The sequence below is a fragment of the Chiroxiphia lanceolata genome, chromosome 6 (assembly GCF_009829145.1).
Source record: "Chiroxiphia lanceolata isolate bChiLan1 chromosome 6, bChiLan1.pri, whole genome shotgun sequence".
Classification (NCBI taxonomy): domain Eukaryota; kingdom Metazoa; phylum Chordata; class Aves; order Passeriformes; family Pipridae; genus Chiroxiphia; species Chiroxiphia lanceolata.
In genome coordinates this window covers 12,721,281-12,736,177 of record NC_045642.1, presented here as the reverse complement: position 1 = coordinate 12,736,177, position 14,897 = coordinate 12,721,281, and positions in this window count along the sequence as shown.

Sequence of the window (14,897 nt, the reverse complement as noted above, 5' to 3'; positions counted from 1 at the left end):
CTTGTAATTGATAGAGGAGGTGGTAGAGCCCCACACCTTTGCTTTTCCTCCTGCACAGCTTTGAGGTGGTTGATGCTAAGCAACCTGCTCCTGCTAAGCCACATTGTAAACGTGGTGAGCTTCACAAACAAGTTAAACAAAAGTGGAACCACCAGCAGCTGCTGTGGAAGTCTGCTCTAAGTTTATTAACTAGGACATGTGCATGTGCTTTTTGAGGCTTCTGTTGGAGAGAACGTACAGAAAATTCTCTGTGTAATGTTGTCGTCTCTTTTTGAGACTGATTTGCATGTGGCACATTAAGGAGATGTAAATGTAGGCATTTTGATCCTACTCTTTAGACTTGAAGCAAATATTTAGAAAAGTAATAAGATTTTTGGCCAGTAATGGTGATCTAGGTGGTCATGAGTTCAGAACAGCTTAGGGTATTTCAATGATTCGCTTTTCTGATTGTTGCACCTGAAGGTAATGGTGAAAAAAGACACTTCTGGCCCTAGTGTGGAGCTTGAAAAATACAATGGGGATCTTGTCAGTCCTTCTGAAAGTAGTAGCCCCTGTCCACATGCCTTGGATTAGTTATGAATTTACAACATTGCCACCTTGCTGTAGGATAGAGTTTAGCTGACAACCCAAGAGAGAGCTTCTTATGCCTTTACCTGGCAGAAGCAGTGCTTAAAAATTTGTCACTTATGTTTGAAGTTACTTCAGTTCAAGGTCACATCCATAAATCCTTTGAAGTTACAGTTCAGGAATCTGGAATGCTTAAAATGCACCCAGAAATGACCTCCTACTCTTCTTAAAACACAGACAGTGGTCGTGATCTGGGTTTCAAAGCACAAAATGACTCTTTCTAGAATCTCACACTGCTTAAGCTGCTACTCCACTGGATGAGGTGGATTGTCCTGCTCACAGGCAAAGCCTTTTTATGCAGTTGGACAAGTTTTATGGGTGGTCCAGAATGGGGGAAGAATTACTTCTACGTGAGTACTCTAGTTCCTTATGCCTGTTGTGGTTAATGTATTTGCTTTCTCTGACCTGGCAACTCTTCTCCATCAGTACTCACATGTGAGCTACCATTCAGGTGAAGAGGAGAATTTCCAAAAGTATTACATCACCTCCTCTAAAACCTGCTCTTTTTTTGTGACATGGCCTGACCAGGGGTAGTAGAGCCAGTTGATAGTGCTGATAATTATAAATTTGACTTTGTGCAGAAAGGAGATAAATAAAGAGTACAATGAGTTGCTCAGTCCGTTTCCAGCTGGTTGCACTGGGCATCTGCCTGAGCTGTCTGCTGCTGGTCATTCTTTTTAAAGGGTTAGAGCTAACCCAGTGTGGTGAAACTGCAGGGTTGTGCAGGTACATGAGGTGGATGATCTTTCTATCAAAAGTTGTTTTGCCCTGGTGCAGCTTGAGGCCGTTTCCTCTTGTCTTGTCGCTGGCTGCCTGGGAGAAGAGACCAACCCCTACCTGGCTCCATCCTCCTTTCAGGTAGTTGTTGAGAGTGATAAGGTCTCCCCTGAGCCTCCTTTTTTTCCAGGCTAAACACCCCCAGCTCCCTCAGCTGCTCCTCACAGGACTTGTGCTGCAGCCCGTTCACCAGCTTTGTTGCCCTTCTCTGGACTTGCTCCAGCACCTCAATGTCCTTTTTGAAGTGAGGGACTAGAACAGGACTTGAGGTGCAGCCACACCAGGGCTGAGTACGGAGGGACAATCACTTCCCTGGTCCTGCTGGCCACGCTATTGCTGGTACAGATGTAACGTACCCTGGCTGTGCCCCATCTCTTTCTGCAGAAGTAAAGCTACTGCCTCCCCCCTCCTTGCACAGGCAAATATTGTTGGTGCTATAGAAGTGCTGCATGTTGGCTCTCAGGCGAGAGGCCATCAGATAAATGCTCGAAGTGAACCTGGCTGGCCCAGTGTAGGAGCATGAGATGCACTGTTGTGAAAGAGTTAACAGAGCAAAATATATTTGGAAGGCGTTAACTCCCACTAATGCCAAGGAAAACTCTGACTTTATGCATGGCCTTGCAGTTAGTCATCATTGATAAAATTCAAGTCTGGATTCAAACAAAAATATTAGCTAATGCTCTTCTGACATCATTTATGTGACAAGATTTTACCTGTGGCGTAGCTGTAGTTGTCATTGACTGGCCTTGCCATGTAATCTGTTACAGAACTTTAATGAGTTTATTCCAAACAGAATATTTTTGAAGTCAGTCACCACAAGCCCAGCACTGCCAAAAATTATCTGCACTTATTATTTAGAAGTTTGTTGCCTTGAAAGGATCAGGAATCTGCTAAACAGGAATGCATTTGTTCCCTTGACTTAAGCATGGATTTTGGAAGTTGATTATCCTCATGTACCAAAACCATGATTAAAAACCCCCTGTCAAATAGAATTTAGGGAAAGAATCAAGCTGGAAATATGGGAGCACGGTCATGTTTCCCATGTTGCTGCACTGACCTACAGCAGGGCAGCAGTTTTTGCCAAAAGCTGAAGGGCTTAAAGTTGTTGAGGTGGGCTCTTGCTCAGAGCATCCCAGATGATAAATGCAGTGCTTACTGCTCTCTAAATGTGGCTTCTTCTGCCTTGCCTACCTGGCTCTCCTGTAAAGCCAAGTTAAAATTGCAGGCTTGAAGCAGGTTCTAGGTTTTGCCTGGGGATGAGTAGAAATATATTCAAGATCTTAATCCCAATGTTGTGTGCACATGTTGTAAGGCCAGAAAATTTAGGAATATTCTTGATACTCAAATATTCTTGTAGAACTCTGACCATGGAAACACTGGCATGCAACAGTTCAGGTGCAGGAATATGAGGATGGGTAGTGGTTGGAGTAGCCTGTAGCTGGGAAGACAGAGCTTTAAATGAGTAGCAACAGATGTGGAAAAGGCAATGGATTAAACTACAAGGAGAGCTTAATACTTAGAAACATTGTGAATATGTGCTAGGCTTGCTTTCTGCTTGCTGTACTAGACTTGTAAGACTGCAGTTATTTTGGAGAGTTTGAGAGACTCCTGTGGATTAAATATGAAGGACAGATCTACACAAAAGCTAAATTACATTAATGCATGTAATATAATTAGTCATGTTCCTCAGCCAGCCAGCAGGTAGTATATAGAACTGAATGCATTGCCTTGTTGCTGGAAAGCAAATACTAGCCTGTTCAGCTACTTTTTCAGCTGCATCCTGCTGTAGTAAGATACACCATATTTGGTACTCACTACTCTGTAATGACTTCATAAATTACTACATTATTAAAAAATGCTTCTGGTGTGAAAGTATTGGAGAGAGAGAAGTTACCAAGCGAAATACAGGCACTAAAAATGCAAGTAGAGGCAGTGATAAAACCTCTTGGTTCACTGTCTCTTAGTGCTAGGCATGAATTAACATGTACTAGAGACAGATTTCACATCACTTAAACTGAATCAAAGAGCAATAGCACGGCACAAGTATCCTCTGAATGTCCAGGGATCTCTCATGGGCCACCACGAGATGGCACCAGGGGCAGCCCTACGTGCAGTTAGTTGCTTTCACCAAAATCCCTGTACAGAGTTAAAGTGCCTATTTTTACAAGCAGGCTAGGAATGAATGACAAGAACCATAACAAAGCTGTTGATCTATAATTAGACGGGGCCGTGTGTCAGGGCTAATTCAGAGGAATTTTTGTCCATGAACAGTGTAAAATCTGTATGGTCAGTAGCTGGGGAAAAAACCCAATGATTTATAAATACTGGTTGAGAAGAAATTGATGTGAAAAGCAGGAAGGATGCTTGCAGTCTAAAACATTAGATACATGTTAATTAAAATATTGTACAAATTCTTAATTTCTTTATAGTTTGCCAAACTTTGAGTTGCTGGCTGTGCTAGGGAATACAGGAGGCAAAGCAAAGATGAGTAATATCTGTATATCACTAGTAACATGTACAATTTGCAGTCAGAAAGTTACATATAAACACTTCATGTTCACCTAAATAATACATTGCATGATGATTGCTGTTAGCGTGATAAGAATGTAGTCCCTCTGATCTAGGCACCAGTGCTGGCATTTCTCGGAGGAGTGGGGAAATCGCTTGACTGTGGTGCTGCCATTTGAAAGTGAATCAGCACTGTAATGCTTTTCTTTTTTCTACTGCAGTTTTCAGGCAACGCCTGCCATGACTTTCAAACAGAGTAAAAGTCCATGTATACTCCAGTATTCCTCCTGTACGCTCTGAAATCTGCCCGTCTCTCAGTGCCTCTCAGAAGAATGTCTGCTCGTCTGACTGTAAAAGGAGTTCTTTCCTATCTCTTGCCTCATGAGGCTCTGCTGTTCTGTCTTGGGATGTTTTTTATTATATGTGAATAATGAAGTGCCTTAATGCAAGCATGGAGTACCACACTGGCTCTGTGAGCTGATGCTGCTTGTTACACAGCTGCCCCTCTTGTGCAAAAGGCTGATTTTTGGTGATTCTGAGGGCTGCAGTTTCAAGGCTTTTTAAAGCACCCTGCGTTTGCTGTAACTTTCTGTTCCTCCCTAGCACTGCTTTCAAAGTATCTATTCAACCATTTGTGTTTCTGGGAAATGGAAGGGCATACCTTGTGAATTCAGAATGTTTTGGTGCTTTTTTTGTCTTGTGGATTCCCAGTGTGCAAGCTGTGCAGTGAAGTTGCTCACTTCTCTACTCCAGTTGCCTTTTTAAAAACTGGTCATCTTAACTTCTTGCCTTTTTTTTTTTTTTTTTTTGATTAAAAGGCAGTGAGACCTCTCCTGTTTATCTTCCTCTTGAACAACCAGCTTGAGATCATTCAGCTCCTCATTTCAACAGCCAGCTTCATGATGCTGTTGGCATCTGCCGGGGTCTAATACCACGTTTTGTTAGTTTTGTAAGGTGTCTGGGAAGGCATCTGTCACTGCCAAGTTCTAAGGTCTGGGCTCCACCACTCCTGCCAGAAGCTACTCTGTGATGATTTCTTCCCAGCAGTATTACTTGTAATGTCTTTGAAGGGCTCTGGATTTGCAAATAGGGAATACACACCTGTTTCCCATGTGTAGTACTAGAGCAATGCCTTAGAACTAGTATTTGACTTCTTCATATTACTAGGACTGAATCTGACTTACTCCTCCAGACTATTCCTCAGACTATTCCAGACAATTCCTCTCTTTGTCTTTCCAGAGTTAGGTATGACTTGTTGGATAAGAAAAATGGGGAACTGTTGCTGGGTCATTTAGGGACAATAGACACAGTACCTAGAGCCTTAATTGCCTCTTGACCAACCAGGTGTCCCAGGTCAATGTGAGAAGGTAGAATGAGGAGAAGAGTCAGGAGTAGTGGATGGGGTATCAAGGCAGGGGTTACTTCTGAGGGGTCAACCCATCCAAAATCACAGGACCTGATGGGCTCTATCCAAGATGCTACTGCCCTCACAAGGCTGCTAGGACATCTTTCATGGCCATCTTTAACAGAGATCAGGGAAATTCCTGGTGATTGGAGGAAAGCAAGTGTTGGCACCCCTCTTCAAGCATGGCCTGGAGAGCAATGTGGGGAACTGCTGGGAGTCAGCCTCCAATCTGTGGCTGGCAAGTCACACAGCAAGTCCTCCAGGAACATGTTTCTGGGCATATAAAAGAGAAGTGGTTGGGAATGGTCCACATGAATGCACAAATTTACTGGAGTCCATCAAACCTGACCACTAGGATTGCCTTCTGTGCTAAAGTGAATTTGTGGACAAGGGGAGAGAAGTGTATGGGTTTTACCTCAAGTCAGCAAGGCTTTCACCACTTTCTCCCCACGTATTTTTGTATCAAAGTTGGGATGTTGTGGACTGGGTGGATGGACACCCAGGTGGGTAAAGCACTGACTGGTGGATTGGGGCCAGAGGGTAGTGGTTGGTCTCTGTGGGTAATGGACTGGCCTCCAGGTGGAGTATGGTGACAAGAGGAGTGCTGGATCTAACCTCTCATCTTAAACATTTTGTCAGTGACCTGAAGAACATAAATAAGTACAGCCTTACCGTGTTTGCAGGTGACACCAAGCTGGGGAGAACCAGTTGGTAAACTTGGGCATGGAGCTGCTGGGGGAATGGGTCAACAGGAGCATATGGAATTTTACAAGGACAAAGGCAAAGCCCCTTTTAAACCCAGAGTTTTTATTTAAAGCACCTTAGAGCTCCAGCAGAGCGGAGTGCCTGTGACAGAGGTGGGGGGCAGGTTTGCACTCAGACATGCCAGGAAGGATGAGGTTGTACTGGACCGTGGTGGCTGCCAGGGCAGGCCAGGCTTGCATTGCTTGTTTCAGTTCATCAGAGATCCAGAAAGAGGAAACCAGCAACTTGGAGCAGTGACTCGTGCAGCCAATGTGTCTTAGGGGGGCAGTCAGGTATCTCATATTTTTGAATGTGTTAAATGCTGCTTCCCATTGCAGAGAAGTTGGTTGTTCCTGGGCAAGAAGTAGCTTGTTGAGCAGGATGACGAGGAGACAAACTGAAGGCTTGCAGCTCAGATGCTTTATGTGAACCATGAAACTGGTATTGTAGCTTGTGTGCAGAAGGACAAGGTGCTTTGCTCTTTAATTATGGGCTGCTGCCTGTGAATGAGAAATCAATACATTACAAGGTGTGCAGTTTGGTTTCCAACTGGTTGCCTGCCAAAAGATTCGGCTACTTTACTACACACGTGTGGATCCTCTGGAATAATGCCCTGCACAAGAGCAGATCTTTGCTATGGTTTTATGGTCTAGTGAAGGATTTTGCACTTCAAAGCTCTTCTCATCCAGAGCAGGATCAAGTGACTCTTTTCCCATATCTGGAAATTATATTATTCATTTCAGAACACTAAAAAACTGGAAAGTGAAACTGGGGTGTATTCATGTTCCAGGATGAGATCTGTCATTGTTTCTCACAAATCCCCTGAGATGTGGTAGGGCTGACAGATGCAGGCAGATTTGTTGGTGCTTTTTTGCCTGTTCTACTGAGGATGACATTTTTTTGTCCTTGGAGATGTGGTGGCCACTTCATTTTTGGCTTGTGTCTCTATACTGAGGTGACAAATTCCCACTTTCCAGCAGAGGGGACAGCCTGAAGTATGTGAGTGTGTTTCTGGATTTCATTGTAAAATCTCAAATTAACTTTTTTATATTTTTAAGTACTTTATGTTCCATTTTCCATGACACTTAAACAACAGTAACTTATTTTGTAAGCTTTAAAAATTACTTTTTAAAGGAGTAAATTAACTGATTTCCCCCCGCCATACTCCAGACTCTGATCCATAAAGCCTAAGGAGCCCTGTTTCTAAGCTTCTGCTACTGTCTTCTCTAGCAGGATGTACAGTTGCTTTATGGAAGAAACTCTTTACTGGAGCGTGGTGAGACAGTGGAACAGGTTGCCCAGAGAAGTTGTGGATGCCCCATCCCTGGCAGTGTTCAAGGCCAGGTTGGATGGGGCTCTGAGCACCTTGGTCTAGTGGGAGGTGTCCCTGCCCATGGCAGAAGGGTTGGAATGAGATGGTCTTTGAGGTCCCTTCCTACTCAAACCACTCTATAATTCCATTCTATGATTAAAATTCCCCAGATTAGAAGCCAGTCAGTGTCAGTCCTTGTTACTGCAGGGCTTTAAGGGCAGGACTGCCTGGCTGGCTGCTTATCCACTGTCTGTGGTAGCTACAGAAATCTGCGGGAGCATCAGTATTGTGTTCGAGGACACAACCAAACAAGGCATTGACAGTTTGCTTCTAAATGCTGAAGCTGGCAGGAACCAGGGAGGAACAGGAAGGGGAACAACGTGTGTAGTGCAGGGCAGGGATTAAAAACCTTTAGTAAGACCTGGTTTTTGTAGTGGGGCTGATGTCGCTCCTGGAGGACCCCATGTTTTAAACATGATCCAAACTGTCAGTGTCCCACAGGATGGAGGGAGGCAGACAGGGCTGAACACCAGCATCTGCCCTTGCTGTAGACTGTCCTTTAGTCTGAACCTCGTCATTGCTGTGGGACATTCTCTGTGCCCAGTTGCCTCCCTACGTGGAGCTCTGTCTCAGCAGTGAGGACATTATCCAGTTTAATTCTTCTGGAGAACAGTGTGCAGGAGTCAAGCACTGTCTGCGAGATTCCTGGGGAGCACTTGGCACCTGTGGGAGCTTGGGAGCTTGAGGGACAGAGCAGGGTCAGCTGAGGGCAGCGTGTCCCTAGGCCTCTGCTATGTTACAAATACAACTGCACACCTCTCAGGGTGTGTGTGCTTCAACCTGGCTGCAGTGAAGTCGTTAGGCTTTTCTGATGCTTAGGTTTTTACTTCTGTGCTTTGCTAGATGATGTGGATTATTGTAAGCACAGTCACTCTTTTATTTAAGCCCCTTAAAATATATGTATTAAAGATTACTGTGGTTTCGTTGAACCTGAATTTCTGTTGGTAAAGCTAGGAACTTCTTTCGCAGATAGGAGGGTGGCAGTCCAGAGGGAAGAATGCAATATAAAAATCCCCAGCAGATGGTGACTGGAATTGAGCTACTTAATTTTTTCTGGTTTTTTTTTGTTTGTTTGTTTTGGTTTTTTTTTTTTTCTTTGATGAAGGACAAAGGTAACTTTCAGTCCTCTAAATCTCAGGAATGATTCCTTCACGGCCTGTTTCTGGAGCTGAAGCATCTGATATGGCTGCTGGATCTGAGTGGTGGTTTGGGGTCTTGCATCACTCGCCTGTCTTCACGCTGCCTTCTCAGATAGTGTGCCCGTGTACAGCCCAGTGCCATGAGGGCCTCGTGACTAATAGAAACAAAACTTTGGGAAATACAAAGCCTTTATGCAGCAAGCACTGGTGGGTACATGCACTGTGTCAAATTATCTGTGTCTTTTCCCAAAGAGCAGTGTTGCCAGCTGACTCTGGGGCGCTTTCAGGGCTGACACGAGCTGCTACAGCCTGAGGGAAACACTGGGGGGGGGCTGCTAGTGTCCCAGAGGAGGGGGACGTGGTTGAATGGAGCATCAGTGTCCAGAACTACTTTGTACCTTCTTTAACACAAGGGAAATACCGAATGGTCAAAGCAGTTTTTGTGTTTCAGTTTATATTTTTATTGATTAACAGAGCAATACCTCACCCATCAGCAGAGTCTCATATTTTATGTACCACCATTTCTGTACACGTGGGAAATCAGGAAATATTTGAGATGAGTAGGAGATGAAAGGAGCTAATGAGCTACTAAGAGATTGCCTTAGCAGTTAGCACTGTACAGATGGAGGAAACCAGCATGCTGTCCTTTCAGTAATATGATCCATGAGGAAGACGGAGCCTGCTAAAAAATGCAGATCAGCACCCACGCTGCTATGGACTTCCTCTGGTTTAGTAATTATAGTATTTTCTATAGAGCAAATATAGCATACACATTATATATATATATGTATAGACATATATATAGTAAATACAGTATTTTCTAGTTGCTTAAAAAGAAGGAAGAGGTTGAGGTCCTGTGAGTGCAGTGCCAGTTCCTTATATTTGTAAAGAGAGGGACTTTGAAACCACCACAAATGGCATAGTCAGGTCTCTAAACACTTCCTGGCAGAAGATTATCAGAGGGTTGGGTCATCCTGTGGCTGTGTAGGACTTGAGGGCGTTGCAGTGTGTGGGGTGCTGCAGCAGGACTGCGGAGGCTGCAGGCAGTGGGGGTGTCTCTTGGGGTTTTTTGGTTGCTGTTGGGAAAGCTGTGCTGCTTCAGGTTCCTTTCTGCAAGATGTAAATAGTGATGCTGGCTTCTTAGTAAAGTGCCTGGAGACTGACAAATGAAGCTGTTTATTATATCAGGAGCAGTGTAAAATTATAATGGCTCTTGGAGGCAATTTTTAGAAGCTGCATTATCCCTTGAAAGGAATATGAAACACAGAATTATGCCAGATGCTCTTAAGGATGTAAATACTCTCTTTTTCAGACAAAATTGTTAAGCCTAACTTTCATGAGCTTTACTTTGGCAGAGTAATACGAGGGCATGTGGAAAAGCAAACAGGCACATTCCTCTTTCCCTAGTTTCACTGCATAAAACATTATGTCATCCAAGGCACTGGCTTATGAGTCCCCAGCACAGATGCCAAGTGGCCCAGAGTCGCCAGTGCTCGTCCCATTGGTTTGTGTTTCTCCTCATTTTAACTAACCTCTCCTCTCTGGTGCTTTTGTGCTGTTGTCTTCTGCTGTGGTGGAATATAGTTTACCTTGCAGCTTGTCTTTGCTATTTTTTTTTTCCTTTAAGCTGTATTTTTTTACAGGCATCTCATGCTTCTTGTAAGGCAGCAGAGCCCTTGTGAGGATGTAGGCTCTGCAGTGCTGTTCCTGAATCCCTGGGCATGCATAGCATCTCGCATTGCTCCTGGTCAAGTGGTGCCAACGCATAGTCAAGATTCTTAATTCCTGAATTTGTCCGGAGCAGGTGCGAGAGGCTCTTGCTTTATGGACCCCACTCAGGGGTGCACTCAAACCCTGAGGGTCATTGTATTTGGGCTTAGGTATAAGCCTAAGTGGGGCTCAGATGTTTGTTCTGTAGGGGAATGCACGGATGTTTGCCAGGTGTGAAAGGGTTTGTAGCTGATTTTCGAGGTTTTCCTGTAGCTGTCCTAAAACGCGTCTGATTATTGAAGGAAAACATACTTGTTCTGTTCAATCCAGCCTGACTTTGGAGCTGACATACAGGCTGGGTTATAATAGTCTCCTTCTGGTAACTCGTAAATGTCACCCTGGCACTGTCCCCCGGCTGCCTGCTGGAGGCAGCGGGTGTCTCACATCACGTGATGGTGATTTTTCTGAAAAAACCCCTTCTTAAAACGGTGCTTAGGGGACCAGATCTCCCCTGTCCTCACTCTCCTCTCATCTTCTCCTCACCTGGAGACTGGCTGGTCGGAGTTTCAACGGGGCAGCCCCTCAGGAGGAGGAAGGGAGGAACTTCTCTGTAGAAGCAGCAGGGAAACGAAGGGCATTAGTGCCCCATTCCTCCTGTGCAGGTCCCCGTCTCTGGGCACTGCCTGCAGACCAGGCAGCATCGTCCTCTCCAGGCAGCGGCCCCAAGGGCTTGGAGAAATCCTTGCTTGCGTAAGCACTAATTAGCACTGCTGAAGGACTCGTAATCTCATTGAGGAATTGTTTGGGGTGGTGACTGGAAAACGGCCTGAGCAGTCCTGGTGGGGGCAGCTGCGATCTCGCTCATAGGAAGGGAGATCCTGGCGATTCATCCACTTAGGAGGTCCGCGCTGGTGCTGAGGTTTTGGAGCAGGAAAGTCGATGCCATAGTCTGCTCTGGTCAGTGCCTTTCTGGCTGGGCAGAGCAGAGCACTGTCTGTGTCTCTACAGAGCTCACCTCTGGACTGTAATGAAGGGGCAGATTCTGCAGCCACAGACACCCAATGATGGAAAAAATGGTTGGTCACAAACACGATGTTTTGCTGGGAAAATTACTGTCTGGGCATGCCAAAATGTACACTTAGAGTATTTCTAAAATACCTAATCTGAGTTGTTCTATGTATGGTTCTTGACTTTCTGCTGTTAAACCTGTTAGGCTTCATCCAGTGACTCAGCAGGTAGTTTGTCACTTGTTTGCAGCAGGGTACGTGCCAGCACTGAAATGCAGGAACAGCCTGTTTGCTTCAGCCCTGCTGCCAGTTCAGTTTCTGTGGTATTTCAACAGCTCAAGCCAATATTCCAGATCACTTTAATTTGGGTGATAAGGTCACTTGCCATATACTAAACACCTGAAAAAAAGGAAGGTTTTGTGTTTTCTTGGTGCTCAGTTCCAGTCTTTCCCCCAACTAGCACTGGGATGGGCACTCTGTGGGGCAGCCTCTCAACAATTTTAAGAACTGAAATTCTATGTTCCAGCACTCCTATGTTGTAATCCAGAAGTCTAGCCCCTTGCTTCCCCCACGTTAAACATGCTTGCTTTGAGATGTCCCTGTATCTGCAGTGGTCAGAGAATTTCTTGAAACAGGGAGCAGATGTGACTCAGTTTGGATGTGCATAGATGTGGCCATGCACAAACACGTGGTGACATGAGCCTTGCAGCGCTGGGAGCAGAGCAGAACACATGGCAAGGCAACCATTTATCTTTCTGACTGAATTCCAGCATGGATCTCATTTTGTATCTCTTCACCTTGCATTAACTTATGAGTTCCCCAGCTTCCCCACTGAAGCCTTTTTGGAAATTTCAAGTTTGAAGTGATACTGTCAGCAATGCAGGTTGTGAGGTCGGGGGGCAGACGTGGAGCTGGGAGACTTGCAGAGGAAAGCCACAGCTCTGCACCAGGAGCTGGAGGTAATCACAATTAATCACAGGCAAAGGCTTCACTGTCAATCATTAGTGTTTGTTTTGAAATAGTGAAACAAGAATTGAGAAACTCCTGAGCAGAAGAGTTGGGAGACTTTTGCATTCAGGGAGTTTGTTAATCATATACAGGAAGCAGGGAGACAGTTACGTCCTCGGCGGCTAAATCTGCCGTCCAGAGTATTTTGCTGAGAAGTCTTAGACCATTGTTTACCTGCAGCAGAGCAGTGGAGACCACACTTGGTTTTATTCTGGAGCACCTCTTCTCCTAGTACGTGTGTGAAGGGGTACCCCGATGCAGACACAGGCCAGTTGTCCAAGCACTGCTCTGCTGAAATGGTACTCTGTTTATATGTGGGGGTTTGGGTTTGATGTGTTACTCATCTGGAAAGGCTGTGTTTGCCATGAGGGTCAGCAGGGTCAACCCAAAGCCCACCTGCCTCAGCATGCTGGGACAAGATAATTATGGGGGTCTCAGCACGAACCACCATGGTTGGTGTTCTCCTCAGTGCTTTGGTCCAGGATGGTGAGAAGGAGCCTGAGGTGCCAGCAAGCTACGCTTCTCTCATGTGGAGAGGAGAGCCCATAGTCCAACAGCCAACCTGTGCTCCTTGCTTTTATTGATGTGCCTTGAAGTGCTTGCTTCTGACAGAGGCTTCTCTGGGATACAGGGACTCGCCAGGGTGATTTTCAGCTGCTCCCATGTGAAAAATGTTGGCCTAAGTAATCCAACAGGCAAGTAAATGGTGAGGTTTCAGTTTGCCCATTTACAATTGTCTCAGTGGTAAGCAGAGCAGGTGGGTGGAGGAGATGGGCTGAAACTCCCTCTTTTTCAGATGGTCCATTTCATTCAAGTCACTCAATGTGGATTATAAATAAGATAAATGGGAATGTGCTGCCTGTGCATAACAGCATCTGTAACAGAGGTTAGGATGACAGACTTGCAGGGTATATGCAATTACAAGGAGCAGGGCTTGAGTCCGGGCATCTTAATTGCCATTCCAAGGAAACCAGCTTGATGTTTTCCCTATTTGAAAGTGTTGACAAATATCACCCATATTCAGGAAAGGTTTGATTTGAGTTAAAACTGGTGTATGGAAAAAGCTATTAAGCTGGTTCTGCCTATCCTGATGGGAAGGCATGAAGGGTTTGGCTTATTCACCCTCTGAAAATGAAGACTGGAAATTAAAGGATTGATGACAGGTATTCATTTACTTGAACTGAAGGAACTGGACATTTCATGAACAAGTGGATAACAGATGTCTGTGTATACCTTCGAGCTAGGAAAGGGAAGTCTCTGTCTCTTGGCAGGGTGGAGCTCAAGGAGCTGTTCACTACCAGCCTCTGGAGCTTCAGCCTCAAACCACTCATCAGATACCGTTCTTTGTGAGATGAGAGATTGAGCCTCATTGACCCAAGTCCCTTCCAGTCCATAGTTATGTAAGCTTGGGATTTTTATAATTACTCCTGAGAGATTTTACATGTAGGAGCTGGGAGTACGTACTGCTTAGACCAGGGCTGGCCACCTGGGTGACCAAGCAGTGAGGAAAGGGTCCAGGAGGTGCTAATGCAGGCCAAAGACTGGCTGGGAAAGGTTTGAGAGCAGTATATAGACATATGGGGTATGTCTACGCCCCAGCAGTGCTGACCTGGCACTGCTTCTGGTAGCATCTCTCTTGGTCAGGGTATGGTCAGGTCCTCTGGGTAGCCCCCTGTGCTTGTGGTGTTATGGGAGATTGAGAAGGGATAGTTCCTTAAATCAGGAGGGAAGTGCCAGGCAGGGCACAGTGCCCTGAGGCCATGAGCAGGACACGATGCCCTGAGCAGTGCTGTGCACCACAAGGTCTTGACAGTTCTGAACCAGCATCTGGAGAAACAAACCTGTGTCTGTCTACACCTGACTCTGCAGATATCCTTGTCCTGGGACTGTCTTCAGAGCACCATCAGTAAGCCTTGCTCTTTGGTAGGATTTGTGAAGGATGCCCTGTGCAGAGGGTCATGACCCTGACACTGCACAGCCATGCAAACTTCACAATCTCGTGACACTGGGAAGCTCAGAGCAATAAAATATTTTAAGAAGAGATGCAAGAAACCACTGCACAGTTTGAAGGCAGAGCTGTAATAAAGCCTCTTGAAAAGGCAAGGGTGCTGGACAAGCTCTGTTTAACTTTTCTTTTCATGAAAGGAAAACCACAAGTTAATTTGAAGAAAGTTTTTTGTTGTTTTTGTTTTGTTGTTTTAGTAAAGTATTTCAGTTTGAACTACTCTCACACAGTCCCCTCATATTGTAGTTATCAGAACTAATCAGAAAATCTTCAATGAGCAGGAAAGATTTGATTCCCAGCAGTGGGCAGGTGTGGGCACCCGGGAGCATCACATCCCCTGTGCTTCCTGCAGCTGGCAGGAGAAATGAGAGACTCACAGGTCCTCAGCACAGGCCCTGACACTGAACACTGCTGGTTACCGCCAGGGACACGAGGGCAGGAGCCATGAAGTGCTTTCATTTGGCTTTCAGTTCTACACCCAAGGCCAGGGTCGCGTTGAGGCTGGAGGGCTGTGATGTTGCTGCTGCAGCTCTGGGGCAAACTGGGACCATGGGCTGTTGAAAACCAGTGACTGAAATGGGGGGTGCAAAGCGTT